Source organism: Myotis nattereri (genome assembly GCF_964212035.1).
Source record: "Myotis nattereri genome assembly, chromosome: 11".
NCBI classification, from domain to species: domain Eukaryota; kingdom Metazoa; phylum Chordata; class Mammalia; order Chiroptera; family Vespertilionidae; genus Myotis; species Myotis nattereri.
In genome coordinates, this window is record NC_138086.1 from 32744912 (window position 1) to 32761504 (window position 16593).

General features: G+C 41.6%; 1 pseudogene across 1 annotated transcript; it reads right to left on the minus strand.

Moving 5' to 3' along the window:
• Positions 1 to 13960: 13960 nt before the first annotated feature.
• On the minus strand, positions 13961 to 14849 carry LOC308527156 (olfactory receptor 2F1-like; annotated as a pseudogene). The gene has a single exon. The product of its transcript is annotated as an olfactory receptor 2F1-like (transcript).
• Between the last annotated feature and the right edge of the window lie 1744 nt (positions 14850 to 16593).

Below are 16593 nucleotides of genomic sequence, written 5' to 3' on the forward strand. Positions count from 1 at the left end.
TCTGAACTCTAGATCTTCCATTGACAATTTTGTCCTGTTTCTTTGTCTCCGCATTTCCAGGGAGGGTTTGACCTCCAGGCCAAGTGGCTATGAGAATCAGCTGTGTCAGCAGTGAGAGAACTTCTGTCCTCTAGGGAGGTGCTAATCTAGCCTTTGCCTGAGGCTACCCAGCAAATGGCTCTGTGCAGGGCTTGGGCGGGGCGGGTCGCACAGGATCAACAGGGTGGGCCGGAGAGAGCAGTTATGGCCGCTCTCAGTCCTGTCCCCAGGGGCTCTGCCTCTCTTGAGTCCCAGCAACGGCTGCAAACCCTGGAGAGAAAGCTGCACTCGCTTTGACTGAAGCCAGACAGTCCGGCTTCTCCTGTTTGAGTCTGGGTCCCTAAAGACTCGCCTGTATCTGGAGCTCAGAGTCTGCGACTCCCTCCCGATTGAAAACGCCAACCGCTCCCTCCGCCGCCAGCCCGCTTCTCGCACTCCGCACCTCAGAATTTGACTTCAGCACTGTGCCTCCTCTGAGTGTCCGTATGCGTTTCTCTTTCCTCCTAGTTGTAGGACTTCCACTCAGCCAGCGTTCCTATGGTTCTGGGTGATGTCCCTTCCGTTTTTTGGTTTCACTTTTGAAGTAGTTGTTCAAAGCAGCAAACTCCGGCTTTAACCTATGCCGCCATCTTGGTTCTCTCTCAGGTATTTTTGATAGTTCTGGAATTATCTGTAGGAAGCTCTGACTTAGTGTTATAGAGTTTGATATATGTGTCCACCATTATATCCAAATCATGTTTTATATCAAAATTTATGTTAACCAAAGCTAAGTTACTTGACTTCTGGTCTGTCAAAGTGTTCCTCAGGTATGCTTTGAGACATTTTCGCCCATTTTCATAACGTTCATTCTCAACCTTCATCACAGGAAGAATACATAGGACCTTCAACAATGCATAAACATTAGGAAAAAACGATGTCTGGCAGGTGGAGGGCTTCATAAATTGTGGATGGATGCTTTATATCTTTCCCTCTGTGTTTCCACTTGATTCTCCAACAATGCAGCTCAGCTGAGAGTGTATCAGGATTGGGTAAATCGCTTCTGTACATGTCAGCATGGTGCTCCTCTGATGTATTGAATTTGGGCTGTCGCATGACAGAGGGGACCAGAGATAAGCATTTAAGAGCTTTGAGGTGCTGTTCTGAGAATATATCTTTCATTTCCTGAATAATGTGTTCCATTGTTGGAACACTAAGAGCTTCTTTATAGTAACTCTCAGAGGTCAGCTGAGATTCCAGGTTCCCTTGATGAGCTCTGCGGAATTTCCCAGGGAGCTTCATCTGAATATCAAGTTTGGTTGCCAAATTGGTGGCTTCCTCAAACCAAAATTCATGATAAACTTCAATATTTTCCATCACTTCATTTAGTGAATGCAGCACCGCAGTCAAGCTACTGGCTGCAAAGAAGAAATCAGAGGTCTGACCCTGGAGATTTTTCCCAAAGGCTCTTGTAAAAGATAGAACATTTTTAAGAACAATAATGCTAACAATGAAATCAAAATCTGTTACTGCACTACAGAGTACAAATGCTCAGCCCGCTATACAGTTATTCCATCTGATATTTGTATTATTATTTATACCATCTAAACATAAAACAAGTGCTTGTAGGAAGCCCACTAAAATTTCAAAAGCATCATGCCTGTCTGTCCACTGAGAATGGCAAATTTCCTTCAGTTCTTTACCCCTTTCTTCATTGTTCTGAAAGAGGACAGAAATTACATTGTCAAGCTCTAAAAGCAGTTGTGGTGATCGATGGAAAAAAGAACAAATTTCCTCAATTGTTCCTAACGCAACAGACACTCCCATAACAGACACCGATTTTGCCAACTACATATTTAAGGCACAGGAAGAGCAGAGTGTGTAGACAGCTTGGGGATATTTCTCCAAAAGTCTAGAAGCAACAACTTTCATTTTGGAAGAAAATCCACTGGACACAATGTAAGCCTGGCCACGACAATATTCCATGTTTAATCCCTACTTCTCAGTTATCGTAGTGTGAAATTTCATAGTCAAAATTTCGGCATCAGCTTCATAAGGCAGGAAACCCACAAATTCCTCTCGCAGGTTATGAATTTCGTCAACAAACCTCACTAACACGGGCAGGTGCTCTTCCCCTGCTATGTCCACTACGTCGTCAGTGAAAATCGAAAAGAAGTGAGAGTCTCTCACTTCCCTGAGCGTTTCTTCCCAAATGCAGCTCTCACAGATCTCTAGCATCTGTTTCTGCTGTGCTTTTGAACAGAACAGTGTGTTGACTGCTGTTGTCTCAAAGCGCTTTCTCAGAACCTCTTCACCAGAATTTATCCGGCACTCCAACAGTGCCTGAAAGTTTTCAGGAGTAAAGAGACCTTCTGGGATTTCATCAGCTTCATGTCAATCTAGAGGTATGTTTTGTTTTCCCATAAGAATTACAATTTCAAATAAAGATTTTAAGTATTCTTTGTTTTCCTTCTCCTCAAGGGTTAAAGGTAAAAATGTCTTCATCCTGTTCTTCACCCCCTTCTGTATTGGAGTTCTTCTGAGCATTGGTGTTGTTGATCTCTTTATGTTTTCGTTTCTGTTCAGAAGTTTCATCAATTTTTTTCTGTTTCAGTGTCCTGATTTCATCTTCACTCAGTGACAGCTGGAGATAGCGGGTATCTTCTGGGCAGCATGGGACATGATACTGATATGAAGAAATGTCAGCAGGCTAGCTATCCCTCTTCATCCTGTGGGCTGCTAGAGTTACCCGGATGACAAATCTGGAACAGTGTGCCTGCTGCAAGGTGTCTGAGGTTCCCTGAGATGGGGGTTGGCGGGTGGGTGTGGGGAAAACAGAGTATAGGGAAATAATAGCTACAGGATGGACGTGTTGAGCTCCTCACCCCTGGTACATATTACTAAGAAGAAAGCTGATTTAGAGGACTCTTGTGTAGTGTCAGTATTTTCCAGAAAAACAAATAAATATAATAGAGGTAAAAAAAATGCATGAAAAAATAAAAACAGGATTTCTCAGAACTTAAAAAAATATTTAAGTCTGGGTAAGGAAAAAACCTCACATCTAGATGTAGTTTAGCAAAACTGAAAATGTCAAATATTTTTTAAAAAGGCAGGTCACCTAAAAACAATCAAGAATCAGGCTGACAACAGACTTCAGTGCAATAATAAATGCAAAAAAAAAAATCAGAATCAACATCACATAGACTATGTGTTTCCTCTATATCACTAAACATTTGAAATACAAAGTGGTTTTTAAAAATAAACCCATGTCTGTGATTGCAGTCATATGTGGAATCTAAGTAACAAAATAAACTGATCAATGGGGTGGATCCAGAAACATGGAGGCATGGAATAGAGTGCAGAATCTCATAGGGAAGGCAGGGGAGGGTGGGTGGGTGGGAGGTAATGAACCAAAGACCTTGTATGCATATATGCATGTCCCATGGACTCAGACAATAGGGTGCTGAAGGCCTGGGGTGGGGAAGGGCAGGGGCAGGCAATTCTTTTATTCCTTTTCTGTGTAAACGATGTGGATTGTTCAAATGATAGATAAGATCAAATATTGTTGGTATTGCATTATCTCGAAGAACTGTCCTATAAGGACTCTCCCAATGACTTCACAAGTGTCTGCTTCAAATAATTTTGAGAACTAAACCCAATCATTCTTTAGTTTTCTGGTGCCTCTGCAAAATGTATAGTTCTACAGATCATAGAGGTCCCAAAGTGTTTGGCACATAATCGATAATGTTTATTTAGTTGATCAGGTGTTTTATCTTCTAAGTCTGCTCTCCTACAATTTTCCACCCACTTCTGGCATCTGGCTGGATCCCTCAGGAACCTGAAGAAGGCCAGATCCAACTGCTTGCTCTTCCACATGCAGTTGGGGGCCGCACAGAAGTTCAGCATTGTTGCCTACCCGCGGCCAGCCCGGCGCTCCCCTCCCTGCCTCCTCAGGGCAGCTTACCTGCCCGTCGGGGCCCGGAGGGGAGCCTGGCCAGTGGGCTTGGCAAGGCTGACATGCGGGGGTGGGGGGGTGGGGGGTGGAAAGCTACGAGGGGAAGGAGGGGCAGGAGGGGTGCCGCGTTCCGAGGCTGAGCTGGGGACACGGCTCCACTTCTTGAATTTTTTGGAATAGTCTGAGGAGGATAGATTTTAGTTCTTCCTCGAATGTTTGGTAAAACTCCCATGTGAAGCTGTCTGGCCTTGAGCTTTTGTTTGCTGGAAGCTTTTTGATTACTGCTTCGATTTCCTCCATAGTTATTGGCCTATTGAGATTTTTAGATTCTTCCTGATGGAGTTTTGGAAGGTTGTATTTTTCTAGGAATATGTCTATTTCCTCCAGGTTGTCTAGTTTGTTGGAGTAGAGTTGTTCATAGTATTTTTTTTTAACAATCCTTTGTATTTCTGTGAGGTCTGTTGTTATTTCTCCTCTTTCATTTCTGATTTTGTTTATTTGGGTCCTCTCTCTTTGTTTCTTGGTGAGCTTGGCTAGAGGTTCATCAATCTTGTTTATCCTTTCAAAGAACCAGCTCTTGGTTTTGTTGATCTTTTGTATTGTTTTTTTTTGTCTCTGTGTCGTTTATCTCCGATCTGATCTTTATTATTTCCTTCCTTCTGCTTACACGGGGCTTTTCTTGTTGCTCTCTTTCTAACTCTTTGAGTTGTAGGGTTAGGTAATTTATTACCATTGTTTCTTGTTTTTTGCAGTAGGCTTGTAGAGCTATGAACTTCCCTCTCAGGACTGCTTTTGCTGTGTCCCACAGGTTTTGGATTGTTGTGTTTTTATTGTTGTTTGTTGCCATGATGTTTTTTTTATTTCTTCTTTGATCTCTCTGGTAACCCATTCATTGTTTAATAGCATGCTATTTAGTCTCCATGTGTTTGATTTTTTGGGATTGTTTTTATTGTAGTTGATTTCCAATTTTATGCCATTGTGATCTGAGAAGATGTTTGATATGATTTCTATCTTCTTGAATTTGAAGAAACTTTGCCTGTGACCTAATATATGGTCTATCTTTGAAAATGACCCATGTGCACTTGAGAAGAATGTATATTCTGTGGCTTTGGGGTGAAATGTTCTGAAGATGTCAATTAAGTCCATCTGATCTAGTGAGTCATTTAGGATTGCTGTTTCTTTGCTGATCCAGTGATGTCAGTGGCGTGTTTAAGTCCCCTACTATGGTTGTATTGTTGTCGATCTCTCCCTTGATATCCTCCAGAAGTTTTTTTATGTATTTGGGTGCTCCTATATTGGGTGTGTATATGTTTACCAGAGTTATTTCTTCTTGTTGGATTGCTCCCTTTAGTATTATGAAGTGGCCTTCCTTATCTCTTTCTATGTCCTTCACTTTGAGATCTAATTTTTCAGATATAAGTATTGCTACCCCAGCTTTTTTTTCATTTTCATTCGTCTGAAAACCCTTTTTCCATCCCTTCACCATCAGTCTGTGCATGTCTTTTTTTCTGAGTTGGGTTTCCTGTAGACAGCAGATATATGGGTCATGTTTTCTTATCCACTCAGCTACCCTATGTCTGATTGGGGCATTTAATCCATTTACATTTAAAGTTCTTATTGATAGGTACTTGTTTGTTGCCATTTTTATTCTTTACCCCTGTGTTCCTTCTTCGTTTCCTATTTTTTCTTTTTACAGCAGACCCTTTAGCATTTCTTGCATTGCTGTTTTGGTGGTAATAAACTCCCTTAGTCCTTTTTTGTCTGTGAAGCACCTGATTTCACCCTCAATTTTGATTGATAGCCTTGCTGGGTACAGTATTCTTGGATTCAGACCCTTGCTTTGCATGACTTTGTATATTTCATTCCATTCCCTTCTTGCCTGATGTGTTTCTGTTGAGAAATCAGTCACTAGTCTGATAGGGGATCCTTTGTAGGTAACTTTCTGTCTCTCTCTGGCCACTTTTAAGATTCTTACTTTGTCGTTGGTGTTTGCCAATTTAATTATAATGTGCCATAGCGTTGGTCCTTTGGGTTTCATTTTGTTTGGGGCTCTGTGAGCTTCTTGGATTTGTGTGAGTTTTTTCTTCCCTATACCAGGGAAGTTTTTTGTCATTATTTCTTCAAACAGGTTTTCTATTCCTTGCTCGGTTTCCTTTCCTTCTGGCACCTCTATTCGGATGTTTTTTCATTTTGTGTTGCCCCAAAGTTCTCTTAGGCTCTTCTCCTGCTTTTTAATTTTTTTCTAGAAGCTGATCTGCTTGGGTATTTTTTCCTACATTGTCTTCTGGCTCACTGATGTGGTCCTCTGCTTCTTCTAGTTTACTGTTGATGCTTACTATTGAGTTCTTTATAGCAGTGATGTCATTTTTCATTTCTTCTTGGTTCTTCTTCGTTTCCTCTTGGTTCTTACACATATTGTTGAATTTGTCTTCCATTCTTTTCATCCATCTTATGACCATTTCTCTGAATTATTTCTCTGACATGTTGCTTGCCTCCATTTCATTTACTTCCTTTTCTGGTGATGCCTGTTTTTCTTTCATATGCGGGCTGTTTCTTTGTCTCCCCATGATCTCTCTTCTCCGGGTGTCTGGTTATGTAGTTCTCTCCTTTCCGTGAGGGGGTGCAGAGCTCCTCTGAATCCACATGCTCACGCCACTTGAAGACCAGTGTTCCCAGGTTCGCAGCTGTTCGCAGCTGTTCACTGGGTGCTGTTGTTGTAGATTCCTAGGATTTTCAGGCTTTTGACAACATCCACTCTCCCCTTCAAGATGGTGCGGTCTCCACGTTAGAGCCGGTCGCTCCAGGAGGGATCTCAGCAGCAGTGGAAGCTGTCCGGTCAGGGGAACCTTGTCTGGCAATCCCCCACAGTCCCCTGGATTATAGCTGTTCCTCAACTCACAAACAAACACTCCCTGTGCGACCACACACTCTTCCTTCATTCTCTCACTCACGCACTATCTTGCAGTCTGCCTTCCCGTCAGCAGCCATCTTTGCAATTCCAATGCAGTTGTTTTTAGAAAGAATTTTGTAGAAAACTTTAATTAGAGCTAGGTGCCTCTAAGGCAGGCTTAAAAGTTTTTGCTAAAAGGCATCAATGCAAATTTCAGAGACCAACTGGTAACTGGATTCCTGATAAGAACAAATTTTAATCTCTTGGAGTGAAAATAATTTCCCTACCAATTAGGGTGAATGTTGCTGAGTGGATGCATACTCATGAACTAGAATTTTGGGGAAACTTACTCTCTATTTTTATTTTAAACATTTATTTTTAATAGGTGATGCATTTATATGATTAAATATTTTAAATGTACTTTAAAAATCTCCCTGTTGTTCTCTTCTGAGGCATTCTTACCAGTTTAAAATATGTATTTTTTAATTTTTCAATTACACTTAACATTCAATTTTATATTAGTTTCAGGTGTACTCTTACATGTTTTTTTTGTCTGTCCTTGTAGAGATATTTTATTTTGTAGCAGAAATCCACTAAAAGCAAACTACCAAAACAGTCAGTTAACTTATTCACATTCAGTAGCTAACTAACCAACAACTAACTTATTAACTATGTTCTCCCTGTGTCTTTAAAATAATTTTTAAAAAATTTTCACAGGGATATCTCTATTGACTTTTGAGAGAGAGAGGAAGAGGGGGGGGAGGGAGAGGAGGAGAAAGAGTAGGAGGAGAAAGGAGGGGGAGGAGGAGGAGGGGGAGGTGGAGGAAGGGAGAAAGAGAAAGAGATCAATGTGAGAGAAAAACATCAATCAATTGCCTCCCATATGTGCCCCGACCAGGGATCAAACCTGAAACCTAGGTATGTGCCCTGATTGAGAATCGAACCTGCAACCTTTTTGGTGTATGTTCCAACCAACCGAGTTACCCCATCAGAGCTCCCTGTGTCTTTTGATGTGAATGGTTGTACAACATGCATGCTATTTTTCGGGTCATAGACCATATTGTCGTGGTTATAAGCCCTAGAGCCCAGCAGAAGGAGCCTGATTCTCCTGCCCCTTTCCCCAGGGTTAACAAGAAGAGTTGGGATCCCCATTGGGCAAAGGAGATAGTCTTCTTCTCTGGGAGGAAGTGCACAAGCATCTGGGGGACCACATTGGAGGTGTAGCAGATGCCCACCACCAAGTGGTTGCGGAGGAAGAAGTACATGGGCAGGTGCACTTGGGCATCCAGCCAGATCAGCAGGGTGATGAGCCAGCAGGGTCAGCTGATAGGTAGCCCTTTATAGGACAAAAAGTCCAGCCTGTGTTTACCTGCCACTGGAGAGACCCATCCAGTCACAAATTCACCCATCCAGGTCACGCTGTCCCTCCTCTAGAACAGGTGGACCAGGCTGTTGTGGGAGATGGAGGTTAGAGAGGCCAGAATCAGAATCAGAGTTCAGGGCCTGGGACTGAACAGAGGACTTTAAGGAGAAATGCAAGGACTTGTGTATTTTCTCCATTAGACTCTTAGCTTCTTGAAGTCAGGGATTTTGGATGATTTTTCTTTTTATGCAAAGATTCCTAACAAATGTTTCACAATAAAACATTTTTTGTTGGGAGCATGAATAGAAAGAGTTTAAAGATCCTGAGTATTATGCTCTGATCCCAAGATGTAGGACTGGAATTCTCTTCTTATGACCCAGGCTGGTCGGTGGCTAGGGCAGTAACAGAGAAGATGGCTCACTTGGTTCTCAGCCTACTGATGAAGCAAGCTCAGTCCTAGGTTGATAAGATTAAGGCCTCATTGGAGATCATTATACCAACTGTAATTATGTTCCAACTCCGTGCAATTATGCTATTTCCTTGGTGAAATGCTGGCATTTATTTGAATGTTAAAGTGAGTGACTAATAAAAGTTGAATGGACACATCACTTACTTGCAGTGACAGCATTTGGAAACTGACTGTGCCCACAGATGACGTTAGTAAGGGAGTGCCTCTAAAACCCTGAACTTTGTTGTATGTAAATCTTCTGTTATAGCAAAGGCATGCTTGTCCTTGGAACACCTCCCTGTTTACTTTCCTGGTCTTTAGCCTCTATCCAAGGATAAATGTGCCATTTTTATTGTTAATATGAATGCATTAGGCAATTTTATAGTCTTCATTTTGTGTTTATTAGTAACAAGTCCCTCTAGTCCCATTTCAGTATGTGCCTCATGTGTCTTTGCAACATGATGGGAGAAGGAAGTGCTGTCATGGTAGCATAATAAAGAGAGACCACAGGTATATGGACAAGAATCCAACTGCTGGAAAAGCCCATTTGAATGCCCATTAGGGGAAGCTTGAGAGGGAAGAAAAAACTCCAGATAATAGCATTCTGATGTGAAAATCCCACAGGAAACCATGGTGGATCCTAGAGAAGTGCTTTCCACATTGGCTATACATTTGAATCACCACATGCTGGAGTAATTAAATTAGAATCTCAGATGGGTGGAACCCAGACATTAGTATAATAGTAACTGTTCATGTTTCCCAGCTAATTAAAATGTGAATCTGGGATCACTGCTTTAGAGGGAACCTCGAACCTTACTTCTGAAGATTCAATACATGGCTTTTGAGAGAGGAGTTTGTTTTGAAATAAGCCTAGAAGAGTTTTTGAGGAAGAAAGATCTTTTGGGCTAAACTTCTTATTCGTTGTTTGTAAAAGTTGAAGCCAAGAGAGTTTAGATGACTTGCCTCAAATCCCACTATGAATCAGTGAAAATGTAATCCTAACTATTGTGCCTTGATGTGCTGGGTCTGCCTTAGTCTTAGCTTTCTGAGATCTGGTTCCCAAACAGCATTTTAGAACACCTTAGGCCCAGGGAAGAACTAGTGAGTATCAAATGAGGTGATGTGTGAGAAAGCCCTTCATAAGTTTTAGAGCATTCTCTAAATGAAAAGGATTTGTGTTGAGGATATGAGAGATGGACTATAGAATCCAATGAAATAGAAATGAAAGAAATTAAACCCAAGTCTTTCTAACAGGGTCTGAAGATAGGGCTCAAGGTTGGATGGATGAAGAGGGCAGAGCAGCTGGATACTTTCATCTTTATTTTCTGAATGGTTGGAAGATAACCTAATCCAGTTTCTAGTGCTTCTATGGCCAGAAGGTGTCACTGTAGAAAATGCTAAGAATAGAAAATGGCTTTGGTGCAATGCCCAGCAGCTGAGTTTCTGAGCCCTGCGCCTTTTCGCAGAGCCTCCACTTTCCCCTACTTTTTTTGTCAGCATAGTAAGTCACCAAGATTTAGCAATCAAATTTGGCTCCTGAGAACTGAGAACAGCAACAGTTGAAGAGAATAAAATGCAAAATGAGAGTCACAAAAGAATGACAGCTAGAAGGAACTTTTAGGATCATTTTAACCTCATCATTTTACAAATGAGAAAACTGAGGCTTAGACAGTTTAACTACACCAAATCTCTCTCTCTTTTTTAAAAAATTGTTTTATTGTTTAGAGTATTACAAAGAGTATTACATATGTCTCCTTTTTATCCCGCCCTTGACAATCCCCCGGCCTCCCCTACCCCCCAGTGTCTTATGTCCATTGGTTATGCTTATATGCATGCATACAAGCCCTTAAGTTGATCTCTTACCCCCCTCCCGCCCCCCAACCCTCCCCGGCCTTGCCGCTGTAGTTTGACAGTCTGTTCAAGGCTGCTCTGCCTTTGTATCTACTTTTGTTCATCAGTTTATAATGGTCTTTATTATCCATAAATGAGTGAGATCATGTGGTATTTTTCCTTCATTGACTGGCTTATTTCACTTAGCATAATGCTCTCCAGTTCCATCCATGCTGTTGCAAATGGTAAGAGTTCCTTCTTTTTTACAGCAGCATAGTATTCCATCGTGTAGATGTACCACAGTTTTCTAATCCATTCATCTACTGATGGGCACTTAGGCTGTTTCCAGATCTTAGCTATGGTGAATTGTGCTGCTATGAACATAGGGGTGCATATATCCTTTCTGATTGGTGTTTCTGTTTTCTTGGGATATATTCCTAGAAGTGGGATCACTGGGTCACATGGGAGTTCCAGTTTTAGTTTTTTAAGGAAACTCCATACTGTCTTCCATAGTGGCTGCACCAGTCTGCATTCCCACCAGCAGTGCACAAGTGTTCCTTTTTTTCTACATCCTCTCCAGCACTTGTCATTTGTTGATTTGTTGATGATAGACATTCTGACAGGTGTGAGATGGTACCTCATTGTTGTTTTGATTTGCATCTCTTGAATGATTAGTGACTTTGAGCATGTTTTCATATGTCTCTTGGCTTTCTGAATGTCCTCTTTTGAAAAGTGTCTATTTAGGTCCTTTGCCTATTTTTTGATTGGATTGTTTATCTTCCTTTTGTTAAGTTATATGAGTTCCCTATAAATGTTGGAAATTAAACCCTTATCAGTGATAACATTGGCAACTATGTTCTCCCATTGAAATGGGCTTTCTTCTTGTTTTGTTGATGGTTTCTTTTGCTGTGTAGAAGCTTTTTATTTTGATGTAGTCCCATTTGTTTATTTTCTCTTTAGTTTCCAATGCCCTAGGAGCTGTATCGGTGAAGAAATTGCTTCTGCATATGTCTGAGATTTTGTTGCCTTTGGATTCCTCTAGTATTTTTATGGTTTCCCGTCATACATTTAAGTCCTTTATCCTTTTTGAGTTCATTTTTGTGTATGGTGTAAGTTGGTGTTCTAGTTTCATTTTTTGCATGTATCTGTCCAATTTTCCCAACACCATTTATTGAAGAGACTATCTTTTTTTAAAAAAATATATTTTATTGATTTTTTACAGAGAGGAAGGGAGAGAGATAGAGAGTTAGAAACATCGATGAGAGAGAAACATCGATCAGCCGCCTCCTGCACATCTCCTGCTGGGGAAGTGCCCGCAACCCAGGTACATGCCCTTGATGGGAATTGAACCTAGGACCTTTCAGTCCGCAGGGCGACGCTCTATCCACTGAGCCAAACCGGTTTTGGCTGAAGAGACTATCTTGACTCCATTATATGTTCTTGCCTCCTTTGTCAAATATTAATTGAGCATATTGTTCAGGTCGATTTCTGGGCTCTCTATTTTATTCCATTTATCTATATGCCTGTTCTTGTGCCAGCATCAGGCAGTTTTGAGAACATGGCTTTGTAATACAGCTTGATATCTGGTATTGAGATCCCACCTACTTTGTTCTTTCTCAGGATTGCTGCAGCTATTCAGGGTCTTTTTTTATTCCAGATGAATTTTTGGAGAGTTCGTTCTAGGTCTGTGAAATATGCCGTTGGTATTTTAATGGGAAGTGCGTTGAATTTATAGATTGCTTTGGGTAGTATGGACATTTTAATGATGTTGATTCTACCAATCCAAGAACATGGTATGTTCTTCCATCTGTTTATGTCTTCCTCTATCTCTTTTTTCCACGTCCTGTAGTTTTCTGAGTAGAGGTCTTTTACCTCTTTAGTTAAGTTTATTCCTAGGTATCTTAATTATTTTGTTGCAATGGTAATGGGATTTTTCTTTTAGTCTCTGTTTCTGTAAGTTCACTATTGGTGTATAGAAATGCCATAGATTTCTTGGCGTTAATTTTGTATCCTGCTACATTGCCAATTCATTTATTAAGTCTAATAGTTTTTTGATGGAGTCTTTAGGGTTTTTTATGTATAATATCATGTCATCTGCAAATAAGGACGGTTTTACTTCTTCTTTTCCAATTTGGATGCCTTTTATTTCTTCTTCCTGTCTAATTGCAATGGCTAATACTTCCAGTACTATATTTAATAGGAGTGGTGAGTGTGGGCATCCCTGTCTTGTTCCTGTTCTTAGAAGCAAATCTCTCTTTAAAGAGACAAGGACCAAAAAAATATAAACTCTAAACCTCAAACAATGGGGTAAATAGGAAAATATTTTGGACTCCTCCCCCCTTTTTCTAACCTGTAACTTTGGATAATCTAGATGTATGCACTTTTGCTGTGGAGAGAAGAATATAAGTATTATTTTCTATATAAAATATGTTTTAATTATTATAATTAGAAGGTGTCAGTAGATTATTGTCCCAACTATATTAGACATCTGTAATATTTAAGAGATGCCCTATTCTGATTTTTAAAAGTTGTTTTTAAAAACATTGCTCTGGATGAAATGATCACTGCTTCACTTTCTATTTTAGGATGTGTAGAGTTCAATCATTAATGGTATGTTATCAGAGCAGAACAAAATTATCACCTATGGGGAATTGCGATTTTTTTCTTGTAGAGCTCAGCTCACTTCTGATGGTGTGTGCCATGATTTTTAGTCAAGCATGGTTTTTTTATACATCCCTCAGTTTTCATAAGAAGATGTCATTAGACCTGATTGTGTAGAAATATTTGTGTTTGAGGTCCTTAATATTGGGCTTTTTGGCTGGCCATTTGCCACCACAGCAAATCCCAGAGGGAAACACGCAAAATGATGTCCATGTGATGTATGCATGGTCCAGTCCTGCTCATCGGGGTTGTGGGGAAACTTGGTATGACTTTGGCTCTAAGTACCTATGTGAATCCCCCACCCTACTGAGCTGAGCTGGACCATGTGTGATTTGCACTTCTGGTTAAGGACAGTTTGATCCTGTGGGCACAGTGAATTTTGTAAATTACAGCTTCCTCTGTCCCCTTTTCTCACTGATTGCAAAAGTCTTAGACATATAGTTGTAAATTTTACAAAGGAAATTGACTTTCTTGGAATATATTTTGTGTATTTCCCTGAGTTTAGTTTTCCTTTCTAATTAATATATGCATATATATTTTTTCCATTATTCTGTAGGGTATATGTATTTGTAAATTGTTCCATTATTCTGTAGGGTATATGTATTTGTAAATTGTTGTAATTTACATTTTTAGACTAAGTCAGGACCCAAAACAGTCCATAGTTAAAATTCCACTTCTCTATTACCTCCAAAGATAGCATTGTAGATTGTGGTCCTCTCACTTGCTTCCTTATACACACCTACACACATGCACACACTCCCACTTGCATACTCTTATGACAGGTCATGTCTAATGTTTTTATTCAGAGCTCCTCATCAGAACCCTACTCAGAGCAGCCTCATTTCCTTGTTCCACAGACTGTAGATGAGCTGATTCAATATGGGGGTCACCACGAATTTGTCCTGCTCGGCTGAGGCCATGGAGCAGGGATGTGTGTAGGTAACCAGGGCCATCCTGCAGGACATGGAGACCACAGTGAGGTGGGAGGCACAGGTCCCACCTGGAAGCTTTGCTGCATCCACCAGTGGAGTGGATCCGCAGGATGGTGACCATAATCTGAGTGTAAGACAGGGATACCAGGCAGCAGGATATCAGCAGCACCACCAAGCTGGAGGCCATTATGACTATCTGGCTGAGGGTTATGTCCACACAGGCCAACCTGACGAGTGCCAGTGTCTCACAGGCCAGCATGTGGTATCCACAGGTTAGCATGTGCTTGGTGACCTCCTTCTCTATTGCAGAATTAGCCACTTCCACAAGCCAAGAGACCACTGCCAGGACCACCTAATGCCTCGGGCCCGTTGCTACCATATAGTGCAGGGGGGTCACAGACTGCCAGGTTGTGGTTATAAGCCATTGCGGCCAGCAGCAGGAACTCAGTACACCCCTCAAGACCAGCAAGAAGAGCTGGGTCCCACATCAGGCAAAGGAGATGGTCTTCTCGAGGACGAAGTGCACCTGCTGGAAGTGTAGCAGATGTGCACCACTGAGAGGTTGCAGAGGAAGAAGTACATGGTGAGGTGGAGTCGGGTGTCCAGTTAGAAAAGGAGGATGATGAGGCCATTGCCCAGCAAGGTCAGCAGATATGTGGCCCCAAACAGGACAAAGGATCCAGTCTGGGTCTGCCCGTCACTGGAGAGCCTCAGTAGGATAAGCTCATCTACTCGATGAGGTTGTCCCTCCTCATGGAGCAGTTGGACCAGGCTGCAGGGGGAGGAGCAGAATCAGAGAAAGGCAAGTACAGGTCATATTTTAGGAGTCTCAGATTAAACCATGGGCTAGAATTGGTATAACTCCCCTCAGATTCCTTAACCTAGGTGCTCAGGAGAGATTGCAGCAAAGGTGCTGGAGAAAGGGACAGTTGGGTTCTCACACTAAACTGTGAGACTCTCAAGGATAAAGTCCCTGTTATTGTCATGCTTTTATATCTAGGATCCAGCACAGTCACAATTATATAGGAGATAATCTATTAATGCAGAGGAAAGACAGGAAAAAACATGTTGGAGAAAAGGGAGAAAGAATGATAGGGAAAATAAAGAAAGTAAAAGAGAAAGAAAAAGGAAGGAATGAAGAAGAGGAGAAAAGCAGAACACAGCAATGAAAGAAATATTCTGCAATGTGGGGGGAGCAATTTGTCCAGTATTATAATCAGACACTTGAGACTAAGAAGGGTCTCCAGGTTCCCCGTGTCATTCATAAAAGACTGGATTCAGTTACTCTTCACGTTTCTTCTAGGGTCCAGTCTAGGTTACTGCCTAGCAAGGAATCCTCTCCTGTCATTCTCATTGTGCCTGTCAGTCCAGATGAGGTTTAAATCTCTTAAAACATTGTCTGTTCAGCCCCTCTATGTGCCAGGGACTGTGCTAGCTATCAGACACCTGTCTGTGAACAAGCAAGACAGAAGCACAAGTCCTTTTTTCTTGGTTCTTATAATGTAATCAGAAACACAGATTAAATTAATAATTACAAAACTCAATTAAGTATACTTGTTCCACATGCTATGAAGGAGATGAACAAGGTTGCTAGTTGGTTAATTAAATTTGCAGCTGTAATTAAATGACCAATGCAGTATGCCTTCCTTCTTAATAACACACAATTTATATAGTAAGTTGAAGGCATTTAGATGTTTAAATAAATGATTAAAAAATAATGTAATGAGAGTATTTGAAAACCAGTTATACTTAACATGTTGCTACTGAGTAGGAAGTGACTGAAATCCACTGAATTGTTTTCAGAGGCAGTGAATTCTCATTTCTCAGCTAAGATTGCTCTGGGCTCTCCCTCCCAACATGTCGACCAGCCCTCTATAAAAATAGAATTAAATGCCACCAGTTTTTCTTAATACAAATGTAATCTCAAGGCATATTTTTTGCTTTTAAAATAATTCATAAATTAACTCATTTATTAAAAATACTAGAGGCCCAGTGCACAAAAATTTGTGCACTCGGGGGGGGGGGGGGGGAGGGACGGTCCCTCAGCCCAGCCTGTGCCCTCTCGCAGTCTGGGACCCCTCAGGGGATGACCACCTGCTGGTTTAGGCCCGCTCCCCGGGGGATTGGGCCTAAGCTGGCAATCAGACATCCCTCTGGCAGCCTGGCAGCCCTAGGGGGATGTCCACTTGCCAGCGGGGAGCAGACCTAAGCTGCAGTTGGACATCCTTAGCGCTGCTGAGGAGGCAGGAGAGGCTCCCACCACCACCGCTGTACTGGCAGCCATCAGCCTGGCTTGTGGCTGAACAGAGCTCCTCCCATGTGAGAGCGCCCTGACCACCAGGGGGCAGCTCCTGCATTGAGCATCTGCCCCTGGTGGTCAGTGTGTGTCATAGTGACCAGTCATTCCCAGTTGTTCTGCTATTAGGGTCAGTTTGCATATTACCCTTTTATTATATAGGATAGAGGCCTGGTGCACGGGTGGGGGCTGGCTGGTTTGCC